This window comes from Grammomys surdaster, unplaced genomic scaffold (assembly GCF_004785775.1).
Source record: "Grammomys surdaster isolate TR1022 unplaced genomic scaffold, NIH_TR_1.0 341, whole genome shotgun sequence".
NCBI lineage: Eukaryota > Metazoa > Chordata > Mammalia > Rodentia > Muridae > Grammomys > Grammomys surdaster.
The window spans coordinates 2846192-2860913 of record NW_021604760.1 but is presented as its reverse complement, the minus strand read 5'-3'; the positions used below and the strand labels follow the sequence as shown (position 1 = coordinate 2860913).

The window sequence follows — 14722 nt, the reverse complement described above, 5'->3', positions numbered from 1 at the left end:
ACAGCTTTGCCCTCTCCTGGCCACCATGAGCACACACATACACACACACACACACTTTAAATATTTTTTAAGAAAATAAATCAAATACCAGAAGATGTCTCTGTGGTTAAGAGCACTTACTGAGCAACCATGAGGAGGACCGGAGCTTGCATCCATGCTGAGGTAACAGCCGAGAGTGATGCAGATGCTCGTAAGTCCAGCTTCACTTTAACTTCAGCTCAGTCTCTACCTCCAGCTCCAAAGGATCCAAAGCACTCCCCTGGCCTTTGCACATGCACCTGCATGCCTCCACACACCCACACCTCTACACACACCCGTGTACTCACACAGATATGTGTCCATATAAGTAAAACAAATCTTAAAACATAAAATAAACCAGTAGGAAGGAAGTACTAGGCACCTGACAGTGCCACTGACAGTGCCTTAGATAGCAGGATAAAAGACATATGTAAGCCGGGCGGTGGTGGCGCACGCCTTTAATCCCAGCACTTGGGAGACAGAGGCAGGCGGATTTCTGAGTTCAAGAGTTCGAGGCTAGCCTGGTCTACAGAGTGAGTTCCAGGACAGCCAGAGCTATACAGAGAAACCCTGTCTCGAAAAACCAAAAAAAAAAAAAAAAAAAAAAAGACATATGTAACCGGACCTGGTGGCACATTCATAAAATCCAGCATTTGGGAGGAGAATCAGAGCTTTAGACCAGACAAGGCTGAAGAACAGAGATATTTTATGCACAGGTCCTTCCATATACTCTCCCTCTGGAACAAGATGGTGCTCCGTTCTCTGGCCCTCAGTGGGATACCCCTGCAGGCATTGCACTGAATGCCTGCATTTCACAAAAGAGAAGCGCTGTCTCTAACCCACCTAGTGCCCTCATGTGGACTCCAAGAGAGGAGCAGAACAGGTAAGGTGACCTCCACTTTGCAGATGAGGAAGGAAAGTTTGTTCTCAGAGTCACAGAGAACAGGGCCCCACTGCAGTTCAAGACAGATTTCCTCTCTCTTCCAGCCCAGTTCTCTCTCCACTAAACCATACAGCCCAAACCACCCTTAAGGGGAGATTTCCCAGGGCACTCCAGCCACTTTTTGGGTGGGGGGAGGGTCTGGCCTGTTGTAGGAAGATCTCTCTCTCTCTCTCTCTCTCTCTCTCTCTCTCTCTCTCTCTCCTTTTTTCTTTTTTGTTCTTATACTATTATTGAATTTCCCTTGGTGGACCAGCAGCTCCTTGATGACAGAACTGGCTTTCCTCTTGCTCATGTGAGTCATCTGTAGTATTCATGTTCGTGTTGTTTTGGACGGAGTCTCATGCAGCCCAGGCTGACGTCAAAGTTGCTATGCACCCAAGGATGAACTGAATACCTAGTCTTCCTCCCAAGTGCTGGTAACATAGACATGTGTCATCACTCTCAAATTCCCAGGCTCTTAAATAGGAATCTAGAAATACCATGTAGATACAATCTCATACAAGCATCACCTGTCAATAAAAATGCCTATGGCTAATGAGCTGAGACAGGAAATAGGAGGCGGGACATTGGTAGGAAGAGAAAGGATTCTGGGAAATAGTGAGAGGATAAAAGGAGATATTTGTGGGAGACGAGATGGGAGACAGATGGAGGAGACAGGCTGAAGAGACAGACAGAAGTAAACCAGCAGGGGGATGCTGAGGAGAAGTGAAGGAAGAAGTGGGCCAGGTCTGAAGGAGAGGGAACTAAGCACATGGTAGACATAGAATAGTTTGAATGGGTTAAATAAGTTATGAGCTAGTCAGGGAATGAGCCAAAGCTTATGACCTAAGCATTTAATAATAAATATTTAGTCTCAGAGTCCTCCTTCTGGGAGCAAGACCTGGGAAAGAAAAAACACACCCTACTTCTAAAACCAATAATTCTCCGAGCATAGTCCTGGTCCAGTGGGTGAGGGTAAGAGTTTCCAAAATAGCACTAAACAGATCCCAAATTCTGATTCTTAAAGTAAGTAACACAGTAATATGCTTTTATGGGTATAAGGAATTAGGAACAAAATATGTGAATCAATTAAATAGTGTCATTAATAAACAAAAATTGGCAGGGCAGTGCTGGTGCATGCCTTTAAACCCAGCAGTTAGAAAGCAGAGGCAGGCTATCTCTGTGTTTGAGCTAACCTGATCTACAGTGAGTTCTAGGACAGCCAAGGCTACACAGAGAAACCCTGTCTCAAAAAAACCAGAAAAAAAAATTGTCTGTTACAAGTGTGCTAAGTGTGCTAAGTCTGCAAAAAAGAATGGCCTCCATCATGTCCAAACAATACTTCAAAACTCTTGGGTATTCACTCAGGGCGAGGTCTGGAATTCCCACCATTCTCAGAGAGGGCGTTTTGTTGTTAGTGCAGAAGACGTTTGTGCTTTTCCCAGTGAGCCAGAACTGTGTGAACTCCCTTCCTATGCCCAAGTCTTCCTCCTTAGGAGCCCCAAGTCTCCAAGGTTGACGCTGGAATTTATAGTGCCAGCCCACTTCACTTAGGACCCAGCCAAGTAGTATCCGGGGTCAGCCAGGCCCAACTCCTGCCTGAAAGTCAGTGTCATTGAAGAAGACAGACTACTGGGGAGTGGCTCTGGGGGGCCAGTGGAATAGCACCCTGCTGCTTGACATCCTTTTATGAACTCCTCTTCTGCAAGCTTGCTAGGATGGGTTAAAAGTTCACAGCTCTGACTCTCACCTGCTATGAGAGTTGGATGTTAATTGTGCTTTTTTTTTTAACTTCTATTACTCATAAAATCATTGTTGGGGATTTGTGTTGATTGCTATCTTGAGTATTTCCTTTATTACCACATTATTTTCCTCTTCCACTTTACCCTTTATTTCCATTCCCACCCCCACTGGAACATGGAAATGAGTGGACTCAGTAGACCACGAGGATTTTTGCTCCAACCCTGTGGACTGCTGTCTAGATAGTTGAGAAACCACAACTTGAAGCAAATATTCCTCAGGAATCCAGCCCCATTCCTCCTTCCTGGGTCCTGCAGTGGGAGTGTCTCATGGGCAGAGATGGACACCCTCTGTGTGGAGGGGTGAGGGGCACCTCTGCACCTCCTATGCCTAGCTAGCATCACTGTCCTTGGATAGGATCCAACTGGAACCTTGTGAGGCACCAGCATGGATGCCTCCCATGAGCCCCAGGTGCAGACTCTTCAGCATTTCTGTGAGCTATGGCTTCTGCCTTCTGGGTTGGGAGGAAGGTTTTTCTTGGCTGAAATACACACAGCCTGCCTACTCAGGAATCAGTTTATACAAAACGGCAGATGAAAACTGATCCCCAGATATCTGGGTGGAGCCAATACCGTTTGTTTTGTCTTTGTTGTCTTTAATTGTGCAATACCCCATCCAGCCTTCTACAAGTTCAATGTGCAGAGTAGACATCTGTCATGTGTGTCAAACAAGGATGATGGACACTTAGTCCAGCAACATGTCAGCTGAAGGAAAGGTAAGTATCATTAGAGATGAACCAGAGACAAAGGGCTCTAGAAACTTCTATCAGTTTGATGTTGGAAGCAGATGGGACTTATTCAGTGTGCCACCTGGCAGTATTTAGGAAGGCTGTGTACTGTTGTGACATGAATTTTGATCTGTTGTACTTAATGTAGGTGCCGTGTTTCTGTGTGTTTCTCAAAGTTCATGTGTTGAAATTTAAACTACGGTGTTGGAGAGGGGGACCTAACGAGGAGATGGGGTCACCAGGGCTATGCCCCCATGAGTAGATAGATTGTGTGCTGTGCCTTGGGAGTGGGTTAGCGGTTGAGAGAGTAGGCTCACATACCATGTCAACTATAGTCCTCCGCTCTACCAGCTGTGCTAGCCAAGGCTCCGCTGTAAGCTCACATAAAAAGTGAGTTTGGCCTTTACTTGCTCAGTCACTCTTCTGCTTTCTTTCCCAGGGTGGTACAACATGAAGTCCCTCTCTGCAAAGGCCAGCACCTTGCTCTTAGATTTCCCAGCCCTCAGCAAGATGAGTCAGGTAAATTCCTGATTCATGCAAAATTGTCCAGTTTCAGATATTCTCTTACCTAGAATTATCTTAGGAAACAGACTAAAATAGTAGGTGAAGTCACTAATAAAACATGTTTCTGGGAGTCACACTCTAGGTTCAAACCATCCAAGAGCAGCTCAGAGGCACCACACAATGGCTGGCCATATGGAGCCTGGTACAGGGCCGACTTCCATTAGACCCCTCCTCTTCCCTCAAGCCACGTTGTGGCCTCTCTCAAGTCAAGACCTCTCTCCCAGCTCCAGGCCAGGACTCTGTAAGTACTGAGTGTCCATGCAGCCATCCTTGCTAATTCTATTGCTGAAAGAAATCTCTAACCGGACCTTGGGCATGATCTTTATATCCTAGCGGGTATACTGAGGCCCCATGACGTGTATATCACACTATAGCCGAAGTCAGCTATTGCCTTCTAGATTCCTTGCTTCCTATTAGAAGCTCCTGCTATGGTGCTTGTCTGCCTTAGGCTTTGGAGGACACTGACTTTAAGGCTTCTCTAAAAACAACATGGCTGCTCTTCCCAGTTTCCATAGAGAATAATGGAGCTTTCATTGGAGTGACTGCTTGCCAGAATACTGCACACACTCCCACTGGTGACCTTTGCTTGCAGCCTCTGGCTACAGAGACAGTACCAAACACAATAATAAAAACAGTTGCCAAGATCAATTAGGTACCTTCTCTGTATTCAACCTTTACTCTTCCCTCCTCACCACCTGGGGCCCTCGAAGTCCTGACTCCTCTCCAAATGAGACAAAGATGGCTGCCTCCTGACCCAGTCCAAGCTCAGTACTTCGTTCAAAGAAACAGCAGCTAAGCAGATAAAAAATTAATTGGAAGCTATCCAAACCTTCACTGTAGTCTCCAGAGAAAATACTGAAGGGGAAAAACATTCTTAGTGCAAAGCAAAACTTCTGCTTTCCTCTCTGCTATTCTAGGCACCTTGCTCCAATAGAGCAGCTGCTGCAGCAGCAGAGACCTTTGTTCCCAGCATCCTCTGCACATCATCACCTCTCGCCTCCAACTACCCTCCTCCCCACCTGGCACAATTCATCATTACCAGGTTCTCTCTGCCCTCTCCTCAGGAATTCCAGTGCTGGCTCTCCTGGCCAGGCCTTTATTCTCTCTGGATAATCCAGTCTACATAGTAATAGAGCCACACTGAAGCAGGCTGTGCCTGGCATTTCCTCAAAAAGGAATTACTCAGAAGGCTTCACAGACAAATGAATATACCCATCAATAGTTCTATTCTCCATTATAAGTGATTTTATGGTGAGAGAGCTAAGGCTTAGTTAGATATGATGATGATAACATCCATGATTATAATAATAATTGTTAGGTGCATATTGTCCTGTACTGGTGCTAGGACGCTTATTTAGTGGTCATGATAGATAGGTTATATCCTTCCATGGACAACAGGCTCAAGGGTACAGATCTAATACGAGGCAGAGTTCGTCCAACTACATGGGGCAAGCTCTTAAGCACAGATTGGAAAGACCCTCTGGTCTCCAGTTTCTGTAACTGTCTGTGAAACAAGTTGTTTGGAGCCTAAACAGAAGAGAAGAAACCAGACATCAGCAAAGGTGCCTGGAGAGATGGCTTAGTGTTAAGAGCACTGGCTGCTCTTCCAGAGGGCCTGGGTCCAATTCCAAGTACCTACATGGCGGCTCATAACTATCTGCAACTCTAGTTCCAGGGGATGTGACAGCCTCCTCTGGCCTCCTTAGATGGCATATATGTGGTACAGTGACATATATACAGACAAAACACCCAGAATGTAAAATAATTAGTTGTTTTTAGTTTTAAAGATCAGCAAGGGATGGAGTCTAGACTTGGATTCCATCACAGACTTGCTCTTGGGCTATCAAGTGACTATTAAAATATAAGTATTTTCCAGGGATGTAATAGGTCCATAAATAAATTAATTTGCTAAGGAATAGAGTGGGGGAAAATGCAGTCTTACTTAATCAATTAAAAAATGCAATTAGGTTTCAAATAACCTTGAAGGGTTGCAAGGAGACTTGGGGTGTCTAACAACTGATTAACAGACAGTAGCGGTTGAGTTACATGGTCATCAATTTTATATACAATGTTATTTGTAGAACAGCACTCTGTCAAAACTTCCATTCTGAAGACATATCTTTGAGCCAGAAACAAGAGTTTGGGGTTGCCAATTAATTTTGTTTCCCTGTCATTCACTGAGTTGTATCGTGCTGGGATGAATGACATCCCTGGTTCCTGCCTTGCATCACTAGGGAGATGTATCTCCCTGCCAATGGAGCGTTTCCCCCAGACTCAGAGGGATGCCACTGCAGCAGCCTTGGAAGGAAAGCCTGTATCCAATCCAGTCCTGCCCCAGTGGCAGATAAAAACCATGAGCTTCCCCAAGGTTAAGACTTGAAATGGGAGTCTTCCCTGGTCCCATTTTCAACTCTACACCTCCAATGGCATGAGAGTAGTGGGCACAGGAGGATTAAGGACCCAGTACTGGAATCCGCTTAAACCAGCTGTCCAGGGGACAGCTCGTACACTCCACTCTGCATTTTGCTTGTTTGTGACAGGGCTTGCTTTATAGCCCAGGCTGGCTTCATAACTCAGGCTGGCTTCGTAGCCCAGGCTGGCCTCAAGTTCTCTATTTTCTCACTTGACTTTTCTTACTACTAGGATTATAGGCACATGTTACCATGCCTGTTCTTACGTACTTTATATCTGTGTTTGTATAATACATAGAATATTTATTTACTATGTTTGTGATATGAATGTTTATTTTGTATAAATTAAGTCTAGGTTCCACATATGAAAGAAAGCAATTCTGTTTTTCTGAGTCTGCCTGTTTCCCTTAATGTACTGACTTCCAGGTGCATCCATTTTCTGTCATGATTTCATTTTTATTGCTGTATAAAATCCCACTGTGTATATGTTATATCTTTTTTATCCATTCAACTTGATAAGCATCTGGGCTGGTCCTACTTCTTGGGTATTGCAACTAGTAGAGCAGCAAACATGTATGTTGCATTATATTCCTTTGGGCATATACCCAGAAGTGGTATGAGTAGGTCTATTTTTTTTTTTTTAGGAACGATGATCTTTTGTTGTGGGAGGGTTCATCAATCCTTCCTGGCCGGGCCTTCCTCATGGCTGCCAGTACGTGCGCAGTTCGTAGGGCACGAAGCTGCACACCTCCGGGATCATGTCCCTCATGATCTCGGTGTGCTTGGTGAGCCCGTGGTGCCGGCTGTGTCTCGGCTTGCTGATGTTCTTCGTCAGTTTGTGGCCCTTGTTGAGGCCCACGGCCATGGGGTAGCGCAGGGCCATAGCTGCTGCTCTCTAATGGTGGCCGGACAGGAAGCTAAGTAGGTCTTAATGCCGTGTCTGTTTTTAGTTTTTGAGGAATTTCCACTAGTTTCTGTGAGTCACCATCCTCTGCACCTGTGCTTTTGTGCCCCATCCCCTGTCTCTATGCATTTCCCTGAGAAGACTGCTCAAGGAGAAATCCAAACTTAGGTGGTAGGCTGCCGAGTGTGTCTCCTTGTTCCTGTTTTGATCTTTGTTCCTGTTTTTATTCCTGTTCCTGTTTTGTGGTGAGTATAAAAGGGAGCTATGCAGTTGAAAATATAGCATTTGGTTCTTTACCAGATGACTCCTTGTCTTTCTTTCTCTCACCCTCAGCCCTCCGCCGATCCAAGGAACTCAGTCAGCTATGCTGGCGTAGCTGACAAGTTTCCATATTGGCTGCACAAGATTGCATTCCTACTTGCAATGAGTAAGTTCTCATTCACTGTGTTCTCACCAGCGTTTATTGTCTGATTAGGAAAAGATGAAATTTTTCTTTTTTTAGTTTTTCAAAACAGGATTTTTCTGTGTGGCCCTGGCTGTCCTGGAACTTGCTCTGTAGACCAGGCTAGGCTTGAACTCAGAGATCCTCCTGTCTCTGCCGCCTGTACTGGAATTAAAGGTGTGTGTCACCACTGCCAGGCTGAGAAGGAATCTTGAAACTGTTTTAGTTTGCATTTCTCTGATAGCTCCCAGAAGAATAAAAACAGCCAATAAATACTTGAACCAATGTTTAAATTCCTTAACTATGTATTCAGTTCATTGGCTGAATTTATTGACTGGATGTTATGTGTGCATTTAATGTTTGCAGTTTTAAAAACTGGATATTAATTCCCTGTCTAGTGAGTAGTTGGCAATCCCCCTCTGCTGCCAGGATGTCTCTTCACACTGGTGATTGTTGGGTTTGCTGTACGGAAATGTCTTGATTTAACATAGTCCCAATTCTTTTTTTTTTTTTTCGAGACAGGGTTTCTCTGTATAGCCCTGGCTGTCCTGGAACTCACTCTGTAGACCAGGCTGGCCTCGAACTCAGAAATCCGCCTGCCTCTGCCTCCCAAGTGCTGGGATTAAAGGCGTGCGCCACCACCGCCCGGCTAATAGTCCCAATTCTTGGGATCATTATGTGTAGTATTTATTAGCTTCCTTTCTAGGAAAACAGTAGGTGCTCAGCAGTTGTTGGTTGCTTTGTTTTTGTTTATGGACTGTGTACTGGCCAAGCAGTAAACTGTTGTCTCTTACTCTTTTTTTTTGTTTGTTTGTTTGTTTTTTTCGAGACAGGGTTTCTCTGTGTAGCTCTGGCTGTCCTGGAACTCACTCTGTAGACCAGGCTAGCCTCGAACTCTCGAACTCAGAAATCTGCCTGCCTCTGCCTCCCAAGTGTTGGGATTAAAGGCGTGCGGCACCACTGCCTGGCTGTCTCTTACTCTTGCCTGACCCTCCCCTCCACCAATGTGTCTGTTCATGTGTGTGTGTGTGTGTGTGTGTGTGTGTGTATCAGTGTGTCTGTGCATGTCTGTGTGTGTGTGTATCTGTGTGTCTGTGCATGTCTCTCTCTGTGTGTGTATCTGTGTGTCATCTGTGCATATCTCTCTCTCTCTCTCTCTCTCTCTGTATCTGTGTGTCTGCCTCTCTCTCTCTCTCTCTCTCTCTCTCTCTCTCTCTCTCTCTCTCTCTGTCTGTGTGTGTGTATTTAGAGAGGTGAATATCTGTTTCCTATGTGGAGATTTGGAAGCCAGTGTGCAGGCCAGTACAGGAAGTCAGCAGTAGTCACAGAGAACACACAGGGTGGAACTGATGTGGTGGGAGGGCTTCTGATGGACTTTTACTAGGTGGATTGAATCATGCTTCCATCCACAATTGTCTAAAAGGCCTGAGTTGAAGGAAGTTAGTGGCTTAGCATGGGTACGCGGCAGGCTAACTTCAGATGCAAAGGTAGGGGATGAGCAGGGACGGGGCCTTCAAAACAGGAGCCCAAAAGAAGAAGCAAGGCCCTGTTTCTGAGGGCTAGCAACCAGGAACAAAGCTAAAGCTATGAGGACTGCATCTTCTGCTCGTGTCACACAGCCATGCCCCAGAAGGATATGGCAGTTGGCTCAATTAATTCTCCATGTGATATATTTTGAGGGCAGCAAGTGGTTTGAAATTTACTCTGTGGGATGTATTAGAACCTGTGAGAGATTTTTTTTTCCCCTTTGGGGCTGATCTTTAAAAGATCAGCTATGTTCAACACAGAAGAATAACTGGCCTATTTCTCTTGGAGCACTGCCAGCACACACAAGGCCTCCTTTTCTTTGCCATCGGCAAGCATTTGGCATGTGTGTGAAGACTGGAGCCTTCCCAGCATACTTACCCACTTGTGTTCTGGAGCACCTCGACCTCCGCCTACAAAGCCAAACATAAAGACTGTCTTCACCATAGCCCCTTGGAGCATGTGGCTTCCCTCTCCAGAGCCAGGAAGGCCCCAGGGGACATCTTCTCACTACTAGAGATGGTGATGATAATGTTGCCACAGCCCATGAGCCTGGAGTCAAATGCCAAGTAGCAAAGGCCAATCTCCAAGAAGTGCACACTCACCTTGCTATATGAAACAAGGGCCCAGACATTGGGGCAGGTTCTGTGGGTTCATGGAAGAATAAGATAGCATTCTTTCCTTTAAGCAGCTGACAGTTCCAGATGGAAAATAGAGACCCTAAGTAAGGACTTCTGGTATGAGAAGGGAGCAGACAGCACTTCAGAGAGAATTAGGAGAGCATACAGACATCACGTACGGTGGTGGCTTCAGGTGCTCACATTCCCGGCCAGCATGCAGGGCGCAGCGGATGACAGAGGAGGCAGGGCTGGAAGTCTGCTCTGCTTAGTCCTAAATCCTCTAGCAGAAGAGGAGCAGGAAGGAAGAAGGGACTGGGATGAAGGAATCCTGTGCCCGGACACTGGCCTTTAGAGAGTGTTCAACAGATACGCATAGTCTGTACAACTGGTCTGGGGAGGGAGGAGAAGAGAGTGGTGAGTCTGGTGAGAAATTCGAGCAGACTGACTTTTCACTATGTGATCCTTTTGTTGTTCTTCAAGGGAACAGCAGTGGCAGATTTAAAAGTTATTTGTTGCATGCCATAGCACATGTATGGAGGTCAGAGGACAACTTTTGGGAGTCAGCCCTCTCCTTCCACCGTCTGGGTTCTGGCGATGAAACCAGGTTTTTCTGGCTTGCCTAGTGAGCACTTTTACCCACTAAGCATCTCACCAACCCAAGGGAAGCCATGATCCAAAATGTAGGCATAGGCATTTAATGCCTTACACAGTGGCCATGTTCCAAGGCCGGTGTTGGCTTTGCCATCCTGAATCCTTTTCAGCTTTGTCACAGCTAGGGCAATGCCTCCTGGGCTCACTCTGCCTTGCCAAGTAGCCTTTATCGTGTACAGAGAACACAGTAAGTGGGTTCAGAGTTTAAACAGAAGCAGATTCATGGAGCATAAGAAGTGGACCAGCCTGCTCAGTTAACTATCCAAATGTAGCCCTGACACCCACTAAGGAAAAGATTTTTCCTTCTAGTCAAGAGAATATAATCTACCTCTGGGTGGGCACATGTTATTGTCTCCTCCCTTAAAACCAAACACCCAGCCAAGAGACCACTCCACCTAATACTATGCTGAAGAGATGGGAAGAATAATTATTCCTTTGATGAGATAATATACTTTTCCTTTCTAGAAACTCTGCTCCTAGATCAGCCTCTACAGAGCTGCTAGGAGATTCCGTTATGTCTGCCCACCTTTCTGAGCTCTTTCTCTTTCCCTTCTTTTCTTCTTCCTTTGGATGCTGGCCAGAGCTTAAGTGTGCTTTCTCTGGTACTTTGGACTGAATCTCTTCCCTACCACGTGTCTGCTTAGAAATGGTGCAATGTCTCTCTTCTGATTCTCCATCTCCCTCTTCTCTGAGGCAGCTGAGACTTCCATCTTGCCTACCCTGAGGTTTTACTTTTAAACAGTTGTAAAACTGTGTCTGAGCTTTCCTGCGAGTTCATTGTTAAAGCAGCTGGGTGCTTCTAATTATTTTATCTCACACTTCACAATAAGCAAACTTCATTCAGGAAAAGCACTGTAGAGGGAGGGTTGTGCCCCAGTTCATGTTAAATCCTCTGTTGGATGAGTTGGTATCAGGAGTGGGGCTCTCTGGTGTGTGGAATTGCCTTCTTGACTGGGATGAAGCCTCCTGCAAGAGTTTCTATAGAGCTGCCTTGCTCTCCTGCCATGTCAATACACACGCTAAGAAGATGATTTCTACGAGCCAGGAAGTGGCCCTCACCAGTCACCAAACCTGTCAAATCTTTGATCCAGGACTTCCAGCCTTTACAGCTGTGAGAAGCAAACGTCCTTTGTTTTTAAGCCGCCCAGTGTATGGCAGTTTGTAACAGCAGCCCAAGTGGACCCAGCCAGAGGTTAAGTGATTTCCACACATCAGCAACTGGAGGAGCTAAGCCTTGAAGCCAGAGGCTTTGGCCGAAGGGTCCATGGCTTTTACCCACAGGCCGGGGAGAGGAGAAGAGTTTCTGGAGGTGAGGAAGGAAGACTCTGAACGTTTATCTCTGGCAAGGAAAAGCAAGATGGAGAGACACTGAGGTGAAGGTGAGGGTGTCTAAGCCACAAGGTGTCCACCTTCTCTTAGGAAGACAGGGAGAGGCGAAGGCAGAGAGTGAGGGGTCTGGTGGGATCTGGGAACTTGTGGAAAGCAGCTGAGGTTTGTATCAGGCAGTGAGGAGAATGGGGTGAGAGGTCCTTGGGACAAACATGAGTGGGGTCATGTGGCAGATGAGGCCAAAGGGCACAGATTTCACCTAGATCTTGTTCTGAGTGGGAGAAGTGGGAGAGAGAAGCTTAACCTCAGAGGAGTCTGGGGGAGATTGTAGGGCACAGAAGAGGATACACAGAGCAAAGGGAAGAGCTGGGAAATGGGGATTAATATCCTGTCATCCACATTAGCAAGGACAAGCATGTAACTGTGGCATGTGACACCTGCGGTCTGTTGACTGGCCACCCTACCCAAGGCACTCATTAAAAGCTTTCCAACACTCATGAGTTTTCCTGGTTTAATAGTGAAAGTCCATAATTCTCCACTGGCTTCCTGTGCCTTCAGCACTAGAACATGGCCAGGCTCAATAAAATGCTCCACAGGTGGGCTTCAAAGGCTTATCGTGAAACATTAACGCAAGCCTCTCTTTCTCTCTCTTAACATCGAGTACACATTAAATCACCTTGGAAATACCAGGCTAGTTATATTTACAATTAATTCTACCTGTTGTGATTTTGTGTTCCGTTAAATGCTTCGAATGAGACCCAAACTATACTGCTGTTGGTAAAAGCTGGTCTTCCAGGCAATAGTGATATTAAACCCAGGCTAAATCTAGGAGGCCCGTAGGAGGACATAAGCAGGAGCAGAACTCTCAACAGCTCTTCTGAGAGAAAGGGGCTAGAGCTGGTAAGGTTTGGCAGGAAATGGGAAGGAAGGGAAGACATGGCCTGAATGGGGAAAGCCATCCTCTAGGGTATGTGACGATTACCTGATGTCCTGCTGAATGGGGCTAGAAAGGCACCAGGTGTCTACCATGACTCTAAATGTCTTGAAGAGATCCACAGGGACTCCAGTGACAGGCCATAGGACTGATCCTGGGGCCACGTATGATTCAAACTTCGCTTTGGTGTCCTAGCTTTGTACCAGGCCATTCATAACCGACATCCCTACTTCTCACCCCCCACCCCCCACCCCCCTCCTCCCTCCTCCATCCCCCATACCCCTTGGCCCCCTGTGCTATTTCCTCTGCCAGCCACTTGTTTCCACCAGTCTCTCCCAGAACAGCAATGCCAAACACATCCTACCTCCCAAAGAGTTTTCCCTGGGGCTCAGTGGGCAAAGGCGCTTGCCGCTAAGCCGAAAGATCTGAGTTTGGTCCCAGAACCCACTTGTTAAAAGGAGAGATTCTGTTTCCTCAGATTGCCCTTCGACCTCTGCACGTGCACTGTGGCATGCTTATCTACAAACATCCAACGTGTACATACACAATTTAAAAACGTCCCCAATCCCTGACGGCCTAGAGCTAAGACTGACCCCCCACACCCACCCCTGTAGGAGATGTCTGGTAGCAATTAAGTAGGCAGCAACATGATACAGCCTGACTCCTGTGGCCTGCAAGCCCGGAAGTCTAAATCTTAGCTGAGATTTGCCTGTTGGTTTTTGTTGTTGTTTGTTGGAGTTTAAGGCATATCACAAGTTCTCTGGCTTCTTCACTCTTTGGCCTCATAATACTGATTTAAAACTATAGTCTTAGGAGTGGTCTTAATGAGGTAATGGAAGCAGAGTTGCTTTGTTAAAGGTGGGTCACATAAAAGAAAGGGACTGGGCTAGAGAAATGGCTCAGAGCATATGAGTCACTTTTTAGAGGACCTGCATGTGGTTTCCATGCAGGCAGCTCACAAGCACCTGTAACTGCAGCTCCAGACGATCGTGGCTGCCCAGGGCCCGGACACACACACACATGCACACGAGTGAAAACAAATAAGAATACATTTTAAAAGGAAGGAAAGGTATTGTTGAATCTGGTTGGGGAAGGGAGGAGGAAATCAGGGGGCGGGACAAGGTACCTTCTGCAAAGAGGGAGACAGGGCACTCCAGGGCACTTGGTCTATGTTCCACTAAGGGGCTGACTTTCTGTCTAGTAGAAAAGCACCCCATCCCCCACTCCCAAACGCCAGCAGAGCCAGGACAAGCTTTTTCATTAGAGAACAGATACCTGGCTTTGGGACTATTCCTTCCGCTGAGTTTGAAAAAAGAAAAAAAAATGTTCAGGGAAAACACTCCAGGCAAAACCTGAAATCTGCGGCTAACGAACTACTTGAGATTTTAAGTCTGTCCAACACCAAAAGGAAGATTTTGTATGGAGCAAAGTCATAATTCCTCCCACACTGGCTCTCCCTTCAAACCTTCCCCCTGCATGGTGAACAGTGGAGAATGTGGAATGCCAAGAATGGAAGATGTAGGCGGGGCTTGAGCTCGCCTCCGGTGCAGTGGGCTGGGATCGCTGAACCCCAGAACTGCCCTGAGGCCAGTTAGTCACATTTTATTTTAAAACTTCTCTCTGGCCCTTTGAAGGAAGGATCTCTCATCCACACTTCACAGAGGAGGAAAACTGAGGCTTGGAAAGGCCCAGTCCAAAGCCCACTCTTTCCAGCCAGAAGTGTTTCCTGTGGAAGACTTTTTTTCATACAAGCCTGGACATGATGCTCAAAACAGAGCATCAGAGGATACACGCAGTGGCACAGTAAAGACCCGTTTTGATTTATACAGTCATCCATCCATCCGTCCATCCATCCATCCATCCATCCATCCATCCA

At 46.4% G+C, this 14722-nt stretch overlaps 1 protein-coding gene and 1 long non-coding RNA gene across 2 annotated transcripts in view; one reads left to right on the top strand and one right to left on the bottom strand.

Annotated features, from left to right (window-relative positions):
• Kank4 (KN motif and ankyrin repeat domains 4) overlaps positions 1-14722 on the bottom strand; it is a 61562-nt gene that overhangs the window by 34871 nt on the left and 11969 nt on the right. The window lies entirely within an intron of this gene.
• Positions 3414-4256, top strand: LOC114630559. The gene is made up of 3 exons (XR_003712834.1): positions 3414-3455; positions 3907-3986; positions 4114-4256. It is a non-coding gene; the product is annotated as an uncharacterized LOC114630559 (long non-coding RNA).